The following is a 20,664-nucleotide window of genomic DNA, read 5'->3' on the forward strand; positions in this document are numbered from 1 at the left end:
GCAGGCCTCAGAATCAGGACAACCAGGATTAAAGTCCCACCTCTAACACATAATGTCAGAGTCTTCAAAAGAACTGAAACAGAAACTGTGCATTATATATCATGCTGTAATCTCTTTAGCTTAATTGTCCCTATCAGTTCACTTTACTCTGGCTTTGACACTGATAAAATGACAGATATGGAATTTTTGATACACAGATGAAGAAAAGTAATTTCTGTTTCTGCCATTCTGGGAGGCATTCTGTATTTTGTCTCTGACTTCGTAATTTTGAGAGCTATGTTTGGAGGCTCTTTGACTATGAAACATCCATTGACTTTCACCCAATCACAGATAAAGCTCCAAATGGTACTGAAAAATATAGTGGCATTACTGATTCCAAAGTTGATACTGCTTAAATGGAGTCTTAAAAATAAAGGTAGTCATTTGGAACATCATTTTTCTGAACACCTAACAACCCAGAAGATTGAAATATAAATGAATTATACTCATTCCTTAAATTGATTATTGTAAACATGAATATTTGTGGATATCAGAGGTAAACCTTCAAAACTTTGTTACTAAAACTACAAAACTCTTTCCACACAAATAAAGTCAGATCTAACTAATTGGAAAAATATTAAATGCTCTTGGATTGGGTGAACAAATATAATAAAGATGACAATACTACCTAAACTAATCTATTTATTTAGTGCTATACCAATCAGACTCCCCCAAAATTATTTTAATGACCTAGAAAAAATAATAACAAAGTTCATATGGAAAAACAAAAGGTCAAGAATTTCAAGGGAATTAATGAAAAAAAAAAAATCAAATGAAGGTGGCCTAGCTGTACCTGATCTAAAATTATACTATAAAGCAGAAGTTACCAAAACCATTTGGTATTGGCTAAGAAATAGACTAGTTAATGAGTGGAATAGGTTAGGGTCAAAGGGCAAAACAGCCAATAACTTTAATAATCTAGTGTTTGACAAACCCAAAGACCCCAGCTTTTGGAATAAGAACTCATTGTTTGACAAAAATTGCTGGGAAAATTGGAAACTAGTATGGCAGAAACTAGGTATTGACCCACAGTTAACACCATACACCAAGATAAGGTCAAAATGGGTTCATGACCTAAGCATAAAGAATGAGATTATAAATAAATTGGAAGAGCATAAGATAGTTTACCTCTCAGACCTGTGGAAAATGAAGGAATTTATGATCAAAGAAGAACTAGAGATCATTATTGACTACAAAATAGAAAAATTTGATATCAAATTGAAAAGTTTTTGTACAAACAAAACTAATGCAGACAAGATTAGAAGGGAAGCAACAAACTGGGAAAAAAATTTTTAAAGTCAAAGGTTCTGATAAAGGCCTCATCTCCAAAATATATAGAGAATTGACTCTAATTTATAAGAAATCAAGCCATTCTCCAATTGATAAATGGTCAAAGGATATAAACAGACAATTCTCAGACAAAGAAATTGAAACTATTTCTAGACATATGAAAAGATGCTCCAAGTCATTTTTAATCAGGGAAATGCAAATTAAGACAACTCTGAGATATCAGAATGACAGGAAAAGATAATGCGGAATGCTGTGGGAAAACTGGGACACTGATACACTGTTGGTTGAATTGTGAATACATCCAGCAATTCTGGAGAGCAATTTGGAACTATGCTCAAAAAGCTATCAAACTGTGCATACCCTTTGACCAGCAGTGTTAGTACTGGGCCTATATCCCAAAGAAATTTTAAAGAAGGGAATGGGACCTATATGTGCAAGAATGTTTGTGGCAGCCCTCTTTATAGTGGCCAAAAACTGGAAATTGAGTGGATGCCCATCAATTGGAGAATGGCTGAATAAACTGTGGTATATGAATATTATGGAATATTATTGTTCAGTAAGAAATGACCAACAGGATGATTTCAGAGAGGCCTGGAGAGACTTACATGAACTGATGCTGAGAGAAATGAGCAGGACCAGGAGATCATTATATACTTCAACAACAATACTATATGATGGTCAATTCTGATGGACGTGGCCATCTCCAGCAATAAGATGAACCAAGTCAGTTTCAATAGAGCAGTAATGAATTGAACCAGTTACACCCAGCAAAAGAACTCTGAGAGATGACTATGAACCACTACATAGAATTCCCAATCCCTCTATTTTTGTCCACCTGCATTTTTGATTTCCTTCACAGGCTAATAGTACACTATTTCAAAGTCCGATTCTTTTTGTACAGCAAAATAATGATTTGGACATGTATACTTATTTTGTATTTAATTTATACTTTAACATATTTAATATGTACTGGTCAACTTGCCATCTGGGGGAGGGGATGGGGGAAAGGAGGGAAAAATTGGAACAAAATATTTGGCAATTGTCAATGCTGTAAAATTAGCCATGCATATAACTTGTAAATAAAAAGCTATTAAAAAAAAAAAAAAAAAAAAAAACAACTTCATTGCTAGAAATTCTTAATTCTTTTTTTCTATCACACTGAACAAGAGCCTGTCGTTATGTATGAATAAATGTTGCATACTAACAAAATTATCTGTAAATAGTAATAATTCAAAAGGAAAAATCAGTTTATGGAAGCCCTTGACTGACTGAAGCCATATTGAGGCAATAATAATCGGGCAGGCTGAATGTTTTGATTCTTCTAATGTTTTCTCTTTTCTCCGATAAAGATAAAATTTTAAAAGAATCCTAGGTTTTACCTAAGACAACAAATCAACTTCTTTCATATGTTCTTCCCTTTACCACTACCAACATCACACTTAAGCCAAAAGCAAAATCTCCCAGGCTAGCATTCAAGGCCATTCACAGTTTGGCCAACTACTAAAATGTACATTCTATCTATCTTCATATTGTTCTTCATATAGAACTAAGCTCAAGTTCTACATCTCCACCCCCCACCCCCCCACCCCCCATTAGGATTTTCCTACTGGTTAGTGATCTCTTCTTCCTGAAATAGTCTTGGCTTATTGACTCATATGTGTATGTGGTATTTTCCAGTCTAGTAGGGTCCTGAATGCCAAGGTCTATTTCATTTCATCCTTTTCCTTAGGGCCCAACACAAACTTGTACCTAGAAAGCACTTAGTAAATATTTCATTAATGTTATGCCTTTTAAAAAAATGCCTCACCTTTACTACTAAAAGTTTGAAGACCATGTCTAAATATCTAAATTCTTCACAGTACCTAGAGTGATAACTTGAACATCATAGAAACTTAAATATTCATTGAAAGGGGAAATGAATATGTATTAAATAAATCAACTAAATAAAAAATAGAAAAAGATGATCACTTCCTTTATATCATATCTCATTAAGATCTCATTAACAGTTTTTGCTCAGTGGAACTCCTCATGGATCTCTGTAGTCAAGGAATCAGGAAGTCAACCTCTAAGATATAATTTCCTAAACCAATTAAGTCCCAAGGACAATTTCAGTGCCTTTTAAGGAAAAGAACAAGCTTATTGCTTTGGGTAGCAGATTCTATTAGATATTCCTACTTACTACCTCAAGTGATAATCCATATCCTAAGCTCTGGTTATTCTTCCTAGCTGATGATGGTACAGTGAAGTGCTTTATCACTTTTACACCTGTGAATCAGAGGAGACAATGAAATCTTGCTAAGATATATTTAGATGTTCATTCATCTTCAATACCATCAAGATATGGAAGGGGCTAGCTGGGGAAAACACTGCTGCTTACAAGCAAAGGATATGAAAATTTCCAACAAATAATTTATAGGAAGGAGCAGAGAAGCTATTTTACAAAAAAAAGAGTCTACACAAGAGAAGATTCCTTATCCACGAATATCACAGGGAGGTAATATTTTTCCAACTCCCAATTCCTAGAATTCCAAGATATTACTTCATAAAAACTGCCTATCATAGTGTAAATACTTAAATGCTTCTTGACAGATTTCAAGCATGAAAGAACAACTTTGAACAAGAAAATTTATTTTAAATGGCAAGGCAACCTTAAAAACTGGTGAGTGCAGTTAAACAACGTAAAGAGCTGCTAATGGAGCCTTTCATTTATTTTCTGAAATTGGACTTCCCAATTCAATAATAGTCAGGGAACAAGAAAATCAATATGATGTTGGAGTGAGTAGACTGATCTTTGAAAGCCAAATTATTCTCGTAGATGACACAAGTTAAAGGAAAGAAAGATGAAATTATAGTTTATGGTTATTTTTCTGCATTGTTCATAGAGAATCTCCTCTTTCTTCCAATTTTATTATTTGTTTATTAGATGTTATCATCTCTTTCCTGAAAAAAACTGTTTTGTGTGGTTTCTCCTTCTCATTTTCCCTAAACTCTCTGATATCTAGCTTCCAACATCATTCAAATGAAATTATGTTCTACAAAATTACTAATTATTTTAATGGATATATCTTAATTCACAACCTTCTCTTTGGCTGTGTAAGATTTTACTCTGATAATTTCCCTCTACAAAAAGTGTTCTTTAGCTGGGGCCTACAGATCCCTAAGTGTTCTTTATTTAGATTTCAGATGGTTTATGAAGTTGGATGCGGAAAAAATTACATACTTATTTCAATGTCATTAAGTTTCTTTTGAGTCTCGTGTATTTTATTTTATCAATCTAAAAGCATTATTCAGAGAAGCGATCCATTATCAAAAGGGATCATGACAAAGAAAAAATTAAGAACTGTTCTACAGGCAATTTTCAGAAGAAATCAAAGCCATCAATAATCATATGAAAATATGCTCAAAACCACTAATAATTAGAGAATTAAATTAAAACAATTCTGTTGTACTACTTCATATCTATCAGACTGGTTAACAAAAAGGGAAAATGACAAATGTTGGAGGGGATGAAGGAAAATAGGAATTACTCATGCACTGCTGGTGAACTAGTCCAGCCTTTGTGGAGAACAATTCGGAATAAGGAAAATAATTTATTTGTATAAATACAATTCATGATGAAAAATGCTATCTTCTTCCATATAGAGAACTTATGGACTCTGAATGCAGACTGAAATATTTTTCTTTCTTTTTTTAGTCTTGGTTCCTTCCCCCACTCCAAACATGGCTAATGGGCAAATATATTTTGCATGACTTCATATGTATAATGGGTATTTTATTTTATTATTTTTCAGTAAGGCAGGGAGGGTGGAAAGAAGAAGGGAATTTAGAACTAAAAATAAAAATGAAAAAGTAAAGATAACAAGATTTAATAAAAAAAAAAAAAAAGACCCCCCTATTTTAGAAATTCCTGGATGTGCTTTTCTCTCTTGGTCTCCTTTACTAGATCACCTCATTAACTCCACTAACTGTCAGTATATATTAAGGATCAGTTCTGAGTCCTCCTCTCTTTTTTATTTCTACTATCACTTGATAACCTCATCTTATTCCATGAATTCAATTGTCATTTTAAATGGTTCTTAAGATTTATATATAGATACACACACACACACACACACACACACACACACACACAGAGCCATCCTTGATTAACACTTTTGCGTGGAATAGTCTCCCTCCTTAGCTCTGGTTTCTTTTGAGATTCAAATACCATCTCTTTGCATGAAGCCTTCTTCCTCTCATCCCCATAAATGTTTTATGTTTCACATTACCTGCTCCTCCCTCTCTTACTCTTTCTTCCCTTAAACATAAGCTCCTTGAATTTAGGGGGTTTTAACCTTTGAATCTTATTACCTGGCACATAGGAGGGCCCCCTCTTCTTAAAAAAAAATTGGCTAAGTCTAGGATCTTAACCATAATTTAACATCGTCTTTACATTAAAAATCAAGTTGCCATCACATATGGTGGTAGGGGATTCAGGTAATGCAGGTGATTTTTGCTGACATGACAAGGAATTCCTGATTACCCCTATGACTTAGCAATATGCAGAAGATACTGAAAATGACTGTTAAACTGAGAATGGGGGAAAGTAAGAAGGGTGAGAAGAGTCTTCATAAAGGAACTTTCCATTATCCTAAAGAAGTGATCTGAAGAAGTCATTTTGGCTCTTTTGAACCATTCTCTCTTTGTCTTTCAAGAAGGGAGTAGGGGATTTCTCTTCTCTCAGTGGCAATTGAGTCTAGCAGTGCAAGCATATTAAGCTGGGAAACATACTTGTCCAAATAACTAGAAACTGGGGACCCAAAGATGCCCCAATTTGTGGACACCTGCTTTTCTTTTTTGCACATAGGTCAGCTGATTAGAAGATGTTTATAGCTTTAGAACATCATGAGCAATGAGAGAGAGTAACAATTATTGTGAAAGAAAAAAATTTTACAGTAAATTTCTCTTAAACATATGGAAAATGGACTCAAATTGACAGAAATAAGAATCATTTCTCAATAAATAATTAAAAAATATAAAGTTTTAGACAAAGCAATCAAAACTATATATCCACTAAACAGGCTCTAAATCATTAAGGATGAAAAAATGCAAATTAAAACCATTTTTAACTACTACCTCATACATGACAGAAAAAGAAAATGACGATTTTTTGAGAGGATGTGGAAATAAAACACTAATTAATGTATTGGCGGTGAAGTTGCATTCTGATTCAACCATTCTGGGGAATGCAATTTGGAACTATGCTCAAAGGCCTATAATACAGTACATATCCTTTGACTAAGCAATACCTCTACTAGGTTTGTATTCTAAAAAGAATTAAAAAGAAAAGGAAAGAAGTACAAACCAAATATCTTAGAGGACAGTCAGTAGGACTGCTGTGAAGCTAGACATGTAAAGACATGTGATAAAGGACCAGGAGATGGGGATCTTGTCAGTCCTCCTCAGTAATTATTGTGAATTTTTCAGACAGTAAAACTTCAAAGGGAATGAGATTTCTTTAATAGTTCCACAAAATGACTTTCCCTTCTAGGGGAAATATAATCACTAAAATGATCTATTGTTTTAAAACGACCTGTTTCCTTTATTTATTTATGAAGTCCTTTGAATCTCTTGTCTATTATACAATTTATGTAGTGAAAACAATAAAAGCTATTCAATAATTCACGTCCATGTTGTCTTTATGAGAAATGATATGATGACCCAGATCTGAAGAGACTCCAATCATGAACCTTGTTTTAAGGATTTTCCAGGAAGAATCCCTTAATGGGAACATTAACAATATAGAGGGAGAACCTAACCCTCTTTGGGATTAGGCTGCCCAGTTTTGAACTTGGATGCATGTGAGACCTATTTCCCTTGGGGGAATGTTGGGCCTTGGAATACAGTGGATTCAGCACACTGACCTGACATGGTGGGCAGTGACTACTTTGGTAGCACTATGGGCTTTGGTAGTAGGGATAGCCATTTTCATGCATAAAAAGAACATAAGTCAATTGTTCATATTTCAGAGACTGCCTGTACCTTGTTATAATATTGCCAATTCAAAGATGTAGACTATACTGTAGAATGCTGAAAATCCAGAGTGACATTTTTAAAAAGCACACATTGTGCTCATGTTTGTACTTCATCATTAACCATCAAGACTAATAAAGGTATCGGATTATAATGTATCTGGTAATTTTGTGGATAATGCAGGCTATAGAAAATGATGCATCCAGTTCTTTAGTAGCTCCAAAATGCTGAGTGTAATAAAAAACACATTTTATTAGATCATTAAGTAGATGACTCAGAGAACATAAGGGGTAGTCATGTTCTGTGCAACAAAAAACATTCAAATTTTCTTCTGGTTATAATATAATTTTGTTTTTTATTTAATATATATATATATATATATATATATATATATATAGTTTGTTAACTATGAGATAAAATGGTTTAATTTTAAGTTTAAAAATCCTCAAATTGTAAATAAAGTGTGTTGTCTGACTTGCCAGGCTTGCTTTACTTCTAACAATTTTCCTTGTTTTCTCTAGTCTTTATCTAAATTTGAATAAATATCTAAATTTATATCTCTTAGGCACTGCTTCCTTCTGCTCTTTCTCAACTCTCATTAATGTCCAGCATCCATTTGCCTCCAGAGGACATCTCCCTTCTATGCTAATATCACAATATAATCTGAAAAAAACTTATGGAATGTTTTGTGAGACAGACATTTTAAAATTATTATAATATAATCTAATATAATAGTTGTATTAATAAATTATAAGACATATCAGGAGAGAAACTGTCTGATCAAAATCCTCTTGCAGTCTAAAATTCCTGCGAAGTACAGGAGCAAGACAAAATCACTGAACAATTTAGATAAAATCTAAGATAACAGGAATCAAAGGGTCTTTCACTTTGGAATTGTCCTATAAACATTTTTTTTCTTCCATCTTACTTTTTTTTTCCAATTCAAAGTTAACTGGGGGAAAACTGGGTTAAGGAGGGGAAAACAGATTCTGAAAGCCTGAAATCAATATATGGAATGGTAGTAAGATGTAATATTCGTTTTTGAACTTTCTTGCCAGCCTTAGAGAGAATTCCAGAAGATTGCACACTTTTTTTTTGACCTTTAGATCTCCTGTACAGGCCTGATACTTAATAGAATTAGTGGTTCTACAGGAAGAATAGTATAGGAAAAAATTTATAAGTTAATGATTCGGACTTTTGGCTTTGAAGACCTCTCTTGCCAAGCCTGAGGTGACTTAGCTAATATTCATATTATTTCATTGAGATAGGTTTAAGGCAAAGAGAATGAGAAGAATTTAGATTGTGTTCCAGGTAGGTTCAGATATAGAAGCAGAACTAGATGAAATGAAGTTGGTTAAAATTTTTGACAAGAGTCCAAGAAAGCAAATTATGTACATGAAATAGTTTTGGGCTTCCTCCAAAAAAAACAAAAACAAAAACAAAACAAAATATGAGAGCTGAAATGGATCTCACTGATCACAGTATGTAGATACAGTATTTGCTAATACTCATTTGAAGTATTAGATTGTTGATAATTCAATGTATACATTTTAAAAACTATATAGCAAAGATTAAGTTTCTCATCCTAGCTCAATTCACAAAAACATGAATGGCAGGCTATGGTCATGAATAAAGTACTTAGTTTATACTAATACAGAAATGTTAGTCTTTAAGGAACTATAAAGGATTAAAAAGTTTAAGAGAAAACAATTTGTCTACTAAGGTACAAAAAATTTATTTAAAGTATTTATAAATTTAGTTCAATATATATGTAAAAAAAATACTTGTTAAACAATTTTATATGTATGGTATAATGCTAACTGCTAAGCAAAAATCACATTATAATTGTGTTCATGAAATAAAGATAAACTAGCCAATCTTGAAATATATAATCACCTAAAAAAGTTACAGGTGGGATCGATCAGAAAATTTTTTCCATAAAAACATGTTACCTTTAGAAGCTGATCTTAACAAGGCTTATCACTGCTGACCTTTTAGCAAACTGTCAAAAATAAAAATACTGAAAATCTGATTCTATTACAAACATAAATCAATGATGTATGTAAAGAAGTGAAAATTTTTCCATTTCTACTAAATGATAAAGCATTTGTTCATCTGAATACAGACATCTACAAAAGCTATTTGTTTCTGTGTATTTGTGGGTCTATTTTTATATAGCTTTCCTGGGCCTAATCACAAAGGAAAGAGCCAGGAATCCATATGCATTTGTCATGCTTGGTAAGTAATTTACTTAATAGTTTTGAGGAGTTAGCATTGTACTATATAATATTCCCATTTCTGTACTGGGCAAATTGCCTATTGTAGCAATATAAGAGGGAGTAATTATGACAAAATATGACAGTCACTCTGGGCCAACTAGTCAACTAGTACTTAGAATTTCATACTGTGGGCAGGAAAGAAGGTGGTAAATTGTTAGAAAGGTCAGTTTTACTTCATTAATGGTTTCTGAGACACTCAGAATGATTTCATATCATGTTTTAAGAACAAGCAAAAACACAAATCACTGTTCAAATGTCTTTTGACAAATTATGTGAAAGACCATATGCATGTTTACAAATCACTAAGAATATTCAGATGTGACAACAAATGGATACTAGTGGTATTAGCATTAGGAGAACTAAATAAATTCTATTCGTTGTACTTGTGATTTAAAACTTTGGGCTCAATTTTGGAAAGGGAGAAATTTTTAAATATCCAGAACTGTTTCCTTTGTGACAAAGCAATTAGTTGTTTTACTCTTGATCTGTTTTTAAAAAGTTGAAATATACTAATGCTACCATGACTATTATCAGAGAAAATAGAGAAATAAATTGATAAATGTATATTTCTATAATAAGAAGTAAAGGAAAGGGAAGGGAATAAGCCTTCAATGTCAGGCACTGTACTAAGTGCTTTTATAAGTATCTTATTGGCCTCTCATAACAATCTTCATTTTACAGATGAGGAAACCGAGGCAAAGCCAGGTTAAGAGATTTGCACCAGGTTAGTAATGACAAACAAAAATAGAAATGGGGGCCACTCTAGAAACTGGAAAATGAATGGATACCCATCAATTGGAAAATGGGTTGGGTAAACTGTGGTATATGAATGTTATGGAATATTATTGTTCTGTAAGAAATGACCAGCAGGATGAATACAGAGAGGCTTGGAGAGCCTTACATGAACTGATGCTAAGTGAAATGAGCAGAAACAGGAGGCTATTATACACTTCAATAACAATACTATATGAGGATGTATTCTGATGGAAGTGGATTTTTTTGACAAAGAGAAGATCTAATTCAGTTCTAATTGATCAATGATGGACAGAATCAGCTACACCCAGAGAAGGAACCACTGGGAAATGAATGTGGACTACTTGCACTTTTGTTTTTCTTCCCAGGTTATTACCTTCTAAATCCAATTCTTCTCTTGCAACAATAGAACTGTTCGGTTCTGCACACACATATTGTATCTAGGATATACTATAACATATTTAACATGTATAAGACTGCCTGACATCTAGGGGAGGGGGTGGAGGGAGGGAAGGGAAAAATCAGAATAGAAATGAGTGCAAGGGTTAGTGTTGTAAAAAATTACCCAGGCATTTGTTCTGTCAATAAAAAATTATAATAAAAAATGAAAAAAAAAATGTCGTCCACTAAACCACAAAAGGATCCCTGCAGCCATATACTGACTTAAAAAACCTTCATAGCAATGACTTCTAGGTGTTGGAAATCCCTGTTCTATATGAGCAAGACATCTGAGAAAGATGGAAAGGAAGTTATTGACACTATTATAATTCCTATCATGGCTTATTTGTATGCATGTTTACGCAATAGTTGTTAATGTACAAAGATGACAACATTTCAGTTTTGAGCTAAAATGCTTAATACATTATGAAACAGATTGATTCCTATAAACAAATTAATACAGAAATCATATACAGAAGTAGCTATAATATTTGCAGAAAAAATCCAAAGATAACCTACATATATTTCCCAAATTGTTTTCATTTTATAATTTAATCAGTAAATTAGTTAATACTTGAAGAAGCATTAGGAGAAAAATGCTAACTGCTTGATTAACTAGCCTGATGGCTTAGCATATTACACAAAGATTTACAAACAAGACAATGAAGTATGTTAAATAACCTTGGGATTCATAATTCTCAAGAAGGATTAGAAAAGTTGTAACAATTTCACCAGCTGAAGATATTAAAAGGAAGTGATATAACTGAAAGCAAAATTTTAATGCAGTTATTTATATACATTAAAGAAAATTTAATTTAAAAATGTTAAAACCTAAAATGAGTGTAGAAAACAAAAACAAAAATACTAATAAGAAATCCCCTAAAATTGATTACTGTCAATTCAATACCATAATATCTTCATTAAAGCACTGAAGGATTCTTTATAACAATCTATTATTTAAAATAACATTAGAATTAAAAGCTGATAAGGTAGAAATGAAAGACTTTCTAAATGTCATTTGAATGGAAAAATCTTGTAAATGAACACTATAGAATGTCACTAGATTTGGGGAGAAGAGTCTTCTAGAACTCAAAAAACTACCTTGTGTGGGATATGTATATTATTTCTACATGTGAAGCAGCTTTTTTCCAAGTTTTAATGACCTATCATGCTTAATAATCAACCTTCCTGTTCTCTATGACCCTTTACTGTCCAGAATAGACAGCTGTTTGACAGTTTCCACTAAATTTTCCCTCAATGTCTGCTGTTCTTTTAACTCTAGATATCAGGGAAAAGAAACCAGTGTATGCTATTTTTGCCAGGATGCACTACTTTGTTAAGATTTGAAAATTAATAAGTGGTATGCCAGCTTTGGCAGGTAAACAAATGAACAGAAAGGGGAGAATGGATGCGTGAAAAGTCAAAATTACATTTTTTATGTGTTTGGAAGTTGCTATAGGTATAGATGTGATCTTAATTTTTAGATGTTAGCAAAGGAATGCCACCTTGCCACTCCCTTTGTAGGAATACTAATGAAGTAGTATTATAGTCTAAGCAAAGTAAAGTATGAATAAGTAAGTTAAGTAAACCCTGTCCAACAGCTCTAAGTTCCAATGTACTACTTACTATTTTGTCACAAAAACAACCATCTTTCCTTATTTTGCCTGTTAAGAAATTAAAACTAAGAGTTAAATTAATAATTAAATTAAGAAATAAAAATGTCTTTGAAAGGCTATTGAATTGCTTAATATTCTATGAAAGAATTTGTATTAAAATGTAGTATTCAAAAAGGGAAGGGATGGGTAATGCCCATTATTAATTATTTCCAACAGAGAAATTTTGTCCAATTCATTGTGTATTTATTAAATGAATATTTATTTATGCTATTTAGCTAGTATCTTACATGTTCACTTGCCTTTTTTGAATATTATGTAAGCTAGATATAAAAGATAGGGCTCACAAATCCGAAGGTCCTCTTGGATGGCCGGAATCCCAGAATCTCAAAAAGAATCTTTCTGTTTCTATGCTATCTTAGTTTTGTGTTCTCCCAGAACTGTCAAAGCCCTGACCCTAGGAGGCTGGTATGATGGTTTCTAGAGTCTTTTTGAAGGTGATATTTAATAACTAGTTAACACTGGATTTTGATTAGGGGAAAGTTTTAATTTGCTTCATTACAACTTATGCCCCTTATCTGGAAGAACATTTTTCCTTTTTCTTTTTGTTTCTGCTTTTAGCTTTACTCTTGCTTCTTCTAGTTTTCTGTGGAATTGGACTTTATTTTTCACACTGCTCTGTAGCAAAAAAAAACTTCCCTCTTTAAAAGTGTGAAGAAATGCAAACAATATTTAAGTGTTTCAAAACTGTATTTTAGAAAAGGATAAATGGACTTAAGCTAAGTTAAATCACAGATCTAGCTATTTCTTCCTTCCCCATGGAAAACACCATAACCTAAAGTCTTTCAACCCTATTTTAGAATTATGACTTTTGCAGAAATCTTGTTTTGACTTTTTTTTTTGTTTTGATTTGAACAATAGTTCAGTTGTTTTTCAGTTATGTCAGACTCTGTGATGGCATTTGTGGCTTTCTAGGAAAAGATACTAGATTGGTTTGCCATTTTCTTTTCCATCTCATTTCACTGATGAGGAAATGGAGGAAAACAGGGTTAAGTTACTTGCCTGGGGTCATACTGGTAGTAAATGTCTAAGGATGAATTGAAACTCTGGAAAATGAGTCTTTCTGACTCCAAGCCTCATTCTCTACCCACTCTACCACCTTGCTGCCTCCTTTGTGGGACACTATTCACTACTAGTGAAAAAATAAATATTGATTCTAAAATTTTTTCTCTGATTATTTTAGTAAAATGGACAAATACAAAGGAAAAAAAAAACTGATGAAGCCCTTTTTCTTATGGTGAATACCATAGAACTTATTTACTGGTTAGGGATATTATTTCAATTAAACAACCACAAGAAGAATATAATGAAATTATTACATCAATAATTCTTCTTCTTGACTTTCTTCTTTTAGGTAGGTAAGTATAGAGAACCAGAACTCTGGAGAAGAATACTTAAAACAAGGTGTTAACTCAGTGGAATTGATAATACAATGGTTATCTAATTTAGCATGGTGATTAATAATTCTCTAGTTCAGAATGATTGATTTAATCTGACAACAAGGTGTTAACTCTGGAATTAATATAATGATTCTCTAGTTTACATGTACTTAGTATAGTTCTGCAAGTTGACACCTATTCTTACAAGATTGACACCTATGATGATGTATTTATAATAGCGTATATAAGAGCTAAGAGATCTGGGAGGAACACAGACTCAAAGATAAAGACCCTCGTGGTGGCTCTCCTGCCTCCTACATTCCTCCACTGAAACCAAGACCCATTTCAGAAGGCTTCCAGAAAGCTAGCCAGACCCTAGGTGAAGGAGACAGACTGACAGACTATAAAGGAGATAATAAAGACTTTGGACTTTATTCCTGAGTATTCTTGTGATGCTTATTCTACTGAAACCAAGGCTGGTCAAAAAGACCTCCAGAAAGCTAACCAGAACACTACAAGTAAGCTCACTTAAAACAGATGAAGAAAAAAAAAGTTAAAAACAGATGAAGATCAAAATTATAAAACAAAAATATTTGGGTTTCCCCAATAGCAGAACTATAAAAGGATTTCATGATTTTTGAAAATGTATATATATGAGTGAAAACATTTATTTGCCTTCCTTTGTTTGCAATTGTGCAAACATAGAGTACTGATATTTTTCTAAACACTCTGCACACATATTTGCTATCAAAGGCTAAAAATTACTAATCAATCATAAGATCTATGACAACTAATACTGGGACTTTTACCAGCAAATAATTCTAGCACTTCCTCCTGTGACAGAAGCAGCAATGGTGTCACATATGCTTGATAATTTAGACCTACAATAAGTTAAATTCTTTCTAGCTGACTTGCCAAACATTTCTTGCTTCTAACTTTTTTAAAAAAAAGATGTTAGGTTCACACATGTGTTGACAGATATTGCCAAAATAAAATGTTAGCTAAACTGTTAAGAGAAAATGTTGATGTTCTAGGTCAAGAAAATATGGTAAAAATGGCAAAATTTCCTGAATACAGAGATTTCATAAAATGTCAACTAAAATACCAAGAGGATAGAATTAATTATAACAAAAAACATATGGAAAAAAACATTAACAAGAACATAAAGAACTATGAAAATAAGTGAAAAAGACAAGTATTAGCAAATATCAAAATGTACCTTAATTGAATCATTATTTTTTTAAAAAGCTGTTGATAAAAAAATTTAAAAATGGACCAGTGGATTAGAATAGAAAATTGAGAAACAGAATCAAGTGAATATAAAAAACTGATATTTGCTGTACCTGTACTTTAATAAACTGGGAAAGAAACCTCTTCAGTAAAAACAGCATGAGAAATATGCAAATCAAAACAAACCAAAACAAAAAAAACAAAGAAAAGTTTGGATCCAACCATTCTGGAGAGCAATTTGGACAGTATACTCAAAAAGTTATCAAGCTAACTGGGCTTATATGCCAAAGAGCTCTTAAAGAAGGGAAAGGGACCTGTATGTGCAAAAATATTTGTGGCAGCCCTTTTCGTAGTGGCTAGAAACTGGAAATTGAATAGATACCCAACAATTGGAGAATGGCTGAGCAAATTATGGTATATGAATTTTATGGAATACATGTTCTGTAAGAAATGACCAGCAGGATGAACACAGGAGGTTTGGAGAAACTTACATGAACTGCTGCTAGGTGAAATGAGCAGAACCAGGAGATAATTATACATACTTTAACAGCAATACTATATGAGGATCAATTCTGATGTTAGTGGCTCTCTTCAACAATGAGAGGATCCAAATCAGTTCCAATTGATCAGTGATGAACAGAACCAGCTACACCCAGAGAAAGAACATTGGGAGTGTGGACCACAACATGGCATTTACACTCTTTCTGTTAGTGTTTGCTTGCATTTTTGTTTTTCTTCCCAAGTTATTTTTATCTTCTTTCTAAATCCAATTTTTTTTTCTTTTGGTGAAGCAAGATAACTGTATAAATATGTATACATATATTGTATTTAACATACCCTTTGAACATATTTAACATGTATGGGACTACCTGCCATCTAGGGTAGAGGGTGGAGGGAACGAAGGGAAAAGTTGGAACAGAAGTTTTTGCAAGGGTCAATGTTGAAAAATTACTCATGCATATGTTTTGTCAATAAGAAGATATATATAAATTTTGTGATTTTATTAAAAAAATTTTTTTTTTAAAATAAATCTTAAATGATATGAAGAAAAAAAGAGAAAAGTTTGGATCTAGAGCATACATTATGCACTAAATTATGATTTGAAAACTAAAAACAAATGGAATTAGATACCATTTTTATCAAACAGAAGAAATCACAAGACAAAAATCGATGTCTTTGATTAAATATAAAATGATGTTTCCATATGAAAATGTTTTAAATGAAATGAAAAGAAACAGAATAGAAAAATATTTGTCAAACATATGACAAAGTTTTGACATTAAGACTATATAAGGAACTGATGCACAGTATGAAAAAGGATAGGCTAACGTGGGCCTCTCCAATTATTCAAGTAACTGAGAAGGGCTATATAAGGAGATACATTAGATAAGATACAGAGTAGCTTGAAATACCAATAATCCTTTCCTGTGATTCAGAATAAATCAGCTGAACATGCAGAAAATCATGAACTTTGAAGCCAATTAAGCTCATACCAGCTATGAAGTTTGCTTCAGGGTTTGCCCGGAGCTATTTGGTGGTTTATAGACTTTGGAGAGACATCTTTATCTTCAGAGACTCTCTGATTATTGATTTTAGGGCTCTTGAACACATCCCCATTTTAGGTTTTTTGGAGACATTCCCTTATCTTATTATTTGTGCTGAAGCCTAGAACTGCTTATTATCAAGAATGCTTTCTGACTTGTATATTTAAGAGTCAAAGTTAGACACCTGGAATTCCTCACTCCTCCAGGTTTCCTAGATCTCCCCCTCTCCTTGAGAAGGGGTTTCCCTGCCTCATTCTTTTATAGGACTTGCCCAATTACCTGCATTTTTTGGTTTGAAAAGTTTGAAAACCCTTTCCAAGTAGGTTTTGGAACAGATGTTTAATGATTTTATCTCATTGTTTCAGTTTGTAAACTCGTTCTCAGGCAATAAATCCATTTGTAACCTTAATAAATTGTGATCTGTATAAAGAAGGGAAAGGGACCTGTATGTGCACGAATGTTTGTGGCAGCCCTTTTTGTAGTGGCTAAAAACTGGAAACTGAATGGATGTCCATCAGTTGGAGAATGGCTGAATAAATTGTGGTATATGAATATTATGGAATATTACTGTTCTGTAAGAAATGACCAACAGGATAATTTCAGAAAGGCCTGGAGAGACTTACACGAACTGATGCTGAGTGAAATGAGCAGGACCAGGAGATCATTATATACTTCAACAACAATACTATATGATGACCAGTTCTGATGGACCAGGCCATCCTCAGCAACGAGATCAACCAAATCATTTCTAATGGAGCAGTAATGAACTGAACTAGCTATGCCCAGAAAAAGAACTCTGGGAGATGACTAAAAACCATTACATTGAATTCCCAATCCCTATATTTATGCCCACCTGCATTTTTGATTTCCTTCACAAGCTAATTGTACAATATTTCAGAGTCTGATTCTTTTTGTACAGCAAAATAACGTTTTGGTCAGGTATACTTATTGTGTATCTAATTTATATTTTAATATATGTAACATCTACTGGTCCATCCTGCCATCTAGGGGAGGGGGTGGGGGGGTAAGAGGTGAAAAATTGGAACAAGAGGTTTGGCAATTGTTAATGCTGTAAAGTTACCCATGTATATATCCTGTAAATAAAAGGCTATTAAATAAAAAAAAAAGATAAATTGTGATCTGACTCTGGTTTATTCCAGGTCCCCCATTTTGGACTTGAGGTTTCTTCCATTTTAACAGTTCACAGGGATTTTAAATTTAACAAAACACGATAAAATAAATTCTTCATAACTCTCAAAGGAACAAAGGTAAAAAGTCATGAAAAGTCATTTTAGGCTGGAGAAAACAAACTTAATTGACATATGAAAAGAATTTTCTAATAATCAGAGAAATGAAAATAAAAATGACCTTAATAGACTACTTTATCGGCTAGAGTGGAATAAATAACAAAAATTGTAAAGTCCAATGTTAGCAAGACAGAAAACAGATATTGTAGCTGGCAGTACATTCAGGTAATACTTTTTCAACTCAAAGATTCCATTTCTAGGATTCTTCCAAAAATATCACAAAAGAGGAAAAATGAACTTGCTTATACAAAAATGTTGCAAAATTATACATGCATAAACATATACTTATTTTTCAAGGGCAAAAAAGGAAAAAAAAATTGTATTTGCAAGAGCAAAAAACAAACAACCTTAGACATGCTCACATGTCCAAAAAAAAAAATCCCAAACTGGAAACTAGATAAATAAGTTGTGGCATATTGACATAATAGATAATGATGAAACAATACAGGGATACATATATAAAGACTTGAATAAAGTGATAATAGGATCACAAATTTAGAGTTGGAAAGGATTCTAGAGACAATCTATTCTCAAACTCTCACTTAATCTCTCTGAGTCACAGTGATGTACCCAAGGTTTTGCACCAAGTATGCTTTGATTCCAAATCCAACCAATTCTTTTTCCATTGTTTCATGTTGCCTTTCTGATAATAGGTAAAAAAGCAAAATCAGAACTGCACAAACACTGACTTCAAAACTTTATATCTATGTATGTATAAATCCACATATGTAAACACATATACATATATACACATATATAAAACACATCTATCCACATATATATATATATGAAAATGTATCTATGATAAGGTCCTCAATAATTGGATGCAGTTGGCAGAGAAAGAATGAAATATTGATGGAATTGCTGCCTAAGGCAAGCAGTAAGGACATTGATGGGGATCAGTTTAACCTTATTGTCCCATCTTGTGTCCAGCCAAGAAATCCAAGCTATGTCATATCCCCAAGGTTAAATTTCCCCATAAATCTGTCCATGTTTCACACCATTTTTCCTGACTCGCTCTTGGGGTTATAATCTATCACAGCACTCTGCCTCATGTCTTTCCCCTCTCCCCAACCCCATGCCATATGACATCTCTGTTCTGGATCTTTGGCCAAGATGGTGGAGAGGACACAGGCTTCTTTCTGAGCTCTCCTGCTACCCTCACACAAATTATGACATTCAGCCTGTGAATTAATGCTAGACTGACAGAATCCGCAAATATTGGGAGTACAGCAAATTATCAGCAGAAGATAATTTCCAAAGATCACCAGAAAAGGTCTGTTTTGATCTAGTGTGGGCATGGGAGGAGGTGGCTAGCACAGGCAGAAAGGTAGGCACAGATGTTAAGATTCTTATAAAATACTAAGATAGTGGAATTAATAGAGACAATAATTATCTAATTTAGCATGGTTCAGTATGATTGATCTGATCTTACAAGGAGATGTTATGGGCCAGAACATGAAACAAGGTACTAAGTGGAATTGAGGAAACAATGGTTAAATCTAGTTTAAAATTGATTTAATCCTACAACAAATAATGGTTTTCCAGTGATATAATGATTGGTGTGTACTCAGTGTACACATATAAGCAAGAAGCTCTCAGGGCCAGACACACAAGCCCACTCTCAGAGGAGGCGACAGATTCATTCCATTTTCCAACCCTGTGCTGGCTGGAGAGATTTGGAGGGAGCTAGAAACAGAAGCTGGAAGAGACAAAGGACTAGCGGCAAGAGCTCTCGGAACCAAGCAGAGAGAAAGGCCTCTAAGAAAGCTAACCAGGCCCAAGGAAGGAGACAATACTTGAAAAAGAAAATAAAGGATTTTTGACTTTAACTCCTGGCTGCATTTGGGGTGATTACTTTGAACTAAAACAAAGGCTGGCTCCAGAAGCCTCCCTCTCCTCCCCAAGAAACCTGATCCCAGAGAACATTATATTTTAGAAAAGAACATTACACACAGAGGCCAGTGCATATTGAGCAGACTGGGGGTGGGGAGCAGGAAAGTCTCCTCCAGGCAGAGAATATATGGGGAGGACTCTACCACAGTGTTGGCTACTCTGCCCTGGTTGTAAGCCAGTAAATCAGCAGAGAAATTATAAAACATCCAATACAAATGCAGAGGATAAAGACTGTACCTCAAAGTGCCAGAGTCTTATAGGACCTAGCCACACCCACCCAGCACCGGGATTGATTGAATGCTATATCCCAGAGCATCTATTGCCGCTTCATCCCACTTTTGTACCAAGAGTAGAAAGGCAAAGAGAGCTTTAACTGTAGATAGTTTCTATACTAAAAGAGAACAGATTTTAAACCCTGACGAGACTAAAAGCAGATTGTGTCCAGATGAAGCAGCAAAGGGGGATATAATCTGATCTCCACCACACAAGGCTCTCCATGATAAAATTTTAAAAGATCTTAAAAGAGAGTTACAAGAGGAATGGAGAAAGGAAAGGAAAACTCTGCAAGATAGTTTGGAAAATGTATATAACTCATTAAAAGAAATATTTGATAAAATGTTAAAAGAAAATAACTCCCTGAAATGTGAAATGGAAAAGGTAAAGAACTCCCAAGAAAACAATTTGTGAATCGGAAAAAGAAAATTATGAAATGGAAAAAAATTCCATAGAACAAAACAACTCATTTATAAACTCAATTGGACAAATACAAAAAGAAATAAAAAAGTAAATTAAGAAAATAATTCATTAAAAATAAGAACTGAACA

At 33.4% G+C, this 20,664-nt stretch overlaps 1 protein-coding gene across 1 annotated transcript in view; it reads right to left on the reverse strand.

Moving 5' to 3' along the window:
- Positions 1-20,664, reverse strand: part of CPPED1 (calcineurin like phosphoesterase domain containing 1) — a 136,370-nt gene that overhangs the window by 57,364 nt on the left and 58,342 nt on the right. The gene's annotated exons all lie outside the window — the stretch shown is intronic.

Source organism: Sarcophilus harrisii, chromosome 1 (assembly GCF_902635505.1).
Source record: "Sarcophilus harrisii chromosome 1, mSarHar1.11, whole genome shotgun sequence".
Taxonomy (NCBI): domain Eukaryota; kingdom Metazoa; phylum Chordata; class Mammalia; order Dasyuromorphia; family Dasyuridae; genus Sarcophilus; species Sarcophilus harrisii.